The sequence below is a fragment of the Anomaloglossus baeobatrachus genome, chromosome 1, assembly GCF_048569485.1.
Source record: "Anomaloglossus baeobatrachus isolate aAnoBae1 chromosome 1, aAnoBae1.hap1, whole genome shotgun sequence".
Classification (NCBI taxonomy): Eukaryota; Metazoa; Chordata; class Amphibia; order Anura; family Aromobatidae; genus Anomaloglossus; species Anomaloglossus baeobatrachus.
The window spans coordinates 80,107,391-80,110,786 of record NC_134353.1 but is presented as its reverse complement, the minus strand read 5'-3'; the positions used below and the strand labels follow the sequence as shown (position 1 = coordinate 80,110,786).

The 3,396-nt window shown below is 42.2% G+C and overlaps 1 protein-coding gene across 1 annotated transcript in view; it reads right to left on the bottom strand.

Annotated features, from left to right (window-relative positions):
• Positions 1-3,396, bottom strand: part of LYAR (Ly1 antibody reactive) — a 174,882-nt gene that overhangs the window by 127,199 nt on the left and 44,287 nt on the right. The gene's annotated exons all lie outside the window — the stretch shown is intronic.

Here is a 3,396-nt window from a genome sequence, read left to right as displayed (position 1 = left end):
TCTCTCTCTCTCTCTCTCTCTCTCTCTCTCTCTCTCTCTCTTTCTCTCTCTTTCTCTTTCTTTCTCTCTCTCTCTCCTTTCTCTCTCTTTCTCTCTCTTTCTCTTTCTTTCTCTCTTTCTTTCTTTCTTTCCGGATTCCAGACTTCTTTGTCAACCCGCCGCGGATCTGCCGGACCCGGATTATTTGCAGTCCACTCAACTCTAATAGTAATCCACACTTTTTCCATATACATAAAATGCTGAGTAATTCTGCTCTGCTTTTTGTAATAATTTTAATGGGTTTGTTCAACTTTGGAGACTTTTTTTTTTCTTTCTTAAATGGAGCTAAAAATAATTTTCACAATTAGGTTTCATTAAAAAGTTTGCACAGTTTTTGCTTCTTTTTAGGCTATTTGTTTTTCTGAGCTTCGCTCTGGTCTGTGCCCATATAGCAGCCAAGAGGAGCTCAGAAAAAGACAGATAAAAGAAGTTACAACATCAGACCGTTAGAATGAGTCTAATGACAGATTCTCAGTTAACTCATTCTGCAATCAGCAATAGACAGCGCAACACAGAGTCTGTAGAAGGCACACGGTGCAAAGTTTTTAATGAAACCCAAATGCAAAAATGATTTTTAGCTGCAATGACATGCATTTACATAAAAAAAGCTACAAAAAGGTAAAGGTGTGTGTTATACAAAATCCCAATAATACCATCATATATAATCCAAACAGGCCCATAGCTATATGAGCCTAAAGGATATATGCACCTAAAGGATATATGCACAAGCTCCATACTAAGCAGCAAAAACTTTGAGAACAAGGAGTGACATGCAAATATTTTTATTTTAATAAAAAAAAGTTCTAATTTAATTCAAGTGACAAAAGTTATATCAAAAAAGTCCGGTACAAATAAAACAAAAGGACAGTGGACATGTATAAATCATGAAAACGGCATATCCCAGGCAATACGGGGGTGGGGGGGGTAAAAAGTGGGCTAAAGTACCTGCTATATAATAATGATAAAGTGCGAGTGCATGTGCAAAGCCACCAAATATAGCAGCAAAAGTAATATAGGCTAAATGATCTTGGTCCCATATTAGTCACTCAGTGTTAATACACAAAACTGCAAAGTATCCACTCCATATTGTGGAACAGAGATCCAGGACTGCACTCCACATATAAATAGGCCACCTCCCCTAAATAAGAGACCCCCAACGAACGTTTCGCTATCTTACCAAATTGCCATTGGAAATAGCCAGCTTCCTCAGGGGGATACTAGGACTGTCTGCAGTGAGGGGCTATATATACTATCCATGATCTAATTAGTAAAAACAGCCGTGTATATGGTGCCTGTGCATCTCACTACCGCACTGCTATCCAGCCACATATATGACGCATGCGCGGACCGCAGAGAGAGCGAACAACCTGGCCGGAGAACCTAGGCACAATGGCGCACACATGGCTTCCAGGACGCGTCACCTAGGAAACCGCACGTGTGCAACGCCTGCTGGGGATCCCGGAAACCTAGCTGACCAAAAAGTCAGCGGTCCTGCACAGGTGCAGAATACCGATGAGATAGCCACTCTCAGCCTACCAACTCATGGAGGGGGTAGCTGCTGGTATTAAACATGCACACTGAGGTTTTACATAGGGCGCCAGTCAGACAGGTATGTGCGATACACAGTGTCCGGCTCATGGCCTATTGATGACGCCCTTCTATTAGATCAGGCGGGGTGCCCAGCACTATATAAGTGCATTGACACACATCACAATCTTGGAAATGCATGCAGTATATGAGTCTCTTCCATTAAACTCACTTCCTATTCTGCACAGAAGATTTTTCAGCAGTCTCATTATCATCACAGACAGGATTGCAATGACAGAAAACACCTAAATGCGCAGCTGATAACTCCATTGCAGCCAGACTAAGGAAGTATTCATTTTTTTGCTCGTTCTCCTCTCCCTGGTAGTCTGGATGCCTCTTGCACTTGCAAAGCACCAGAATGAGGTGACCATGTAATGTTAAGGGTGACTCTGTGAAAGGGACAAGGGTGCAGAAGTGATAACTGCCTCAGTCTGAATACTGCAGAAAACCGAACTGGCTAATGGACCAGAGCAGCACAAATCTTTTGCTTAAAGGGTATTCCCATCTCCAATATCCTATCCTAATATTTAGTAGATGTAATAATAATATTAGCAAGTACCTCCAATTAAAAATGTAGTATAGTTCTCCTTATATACCCATACCTCTTACCTCATGTGAAGGGCATTGCAGCTTAGCTATGCATGGTTACGACTACTCATATAGTGACAGTGAGTTGCTTGTGGTTGTAACCATAAATACCTAAGCTGCAATGCCCTGCACATGAGATAAGAGATCTAATCAGGAGAACTATACTACATTTCTAATTGGAGATGATAATAATATTATTATTATTATTATCATCATTATTATTATTTTTACACCTACTACATATTGGGATTAGATGTCGGAGATGGGAATACTCATTTAACGAAATAATCTTTTTTTTTGTTCTTTATTCTAAGGCTGTAAAGAATAACACGTTGCGTTTTTATGTGCTTCTTTTCTGCACGCAAAAAAACATGTTTTGGCAGGAAAAAAGCACATTTTTATTGCGTTTGTGTGTTTTTTCACTTGCGTGTTTTCCTGCTTTTTAGCCATGGCGATCGTGGGAGCTCAGGTGCTGTACCCCAGTGATCACCACCGAGTCTCTACTCTCACTGCCCGTAGCGGTGCCCGTGATGCTCCTGGAAGTTGAACCCCCAGTTAAATCACAGCATTCAAGGGGCAGGGAGTGGATTTGCTTACCTCTCCTTGGCGATTGGGTCTGTCTAATGCGATCACAGAGCCCCGATCGCTGCCATAGTAACTCTGAGTCGTCACTATGATGACCCTGGGTAACTGAGCTACAGAGAGCCTCACACACCATGCTGTATGCACAGTGTGTGAGGCAAAGTGCCGCACTGTAATCCCCTGTAGAGATAAAACATTGCAAGGCATTATAGAAACGCAGAAACAATTGGCACGCTGCTTGTGTTTTCAGCAACAAAATCTGCAAGGACAAAAGGAGCAGCGTGTGCAGAGCAAGTCAGGATTCTCATAGACTCTGCTGCGATGCTTTTTCCTTACTTTTATTGATTAAAATAAGCAATGAAAAAACGCAAAAAATAAACACCATGTGGGCACATAGTCTAAGTTGCAGCCAATCACTTTAAGACTAAGACGTTGCGACAGACATCATCAAAAAGGTTTGCATGTCCCTGGTCCAGTGGCCTCATCGGTAGCTCATGTCCACCGGACCTTCACGCTGTTACCCTTCTACCTGCTGCCGTCTCTAACGCCTCTTTTGATTAATCGGCCTGGCTTGGTCACACATTGGGTCCTGCTGGAACG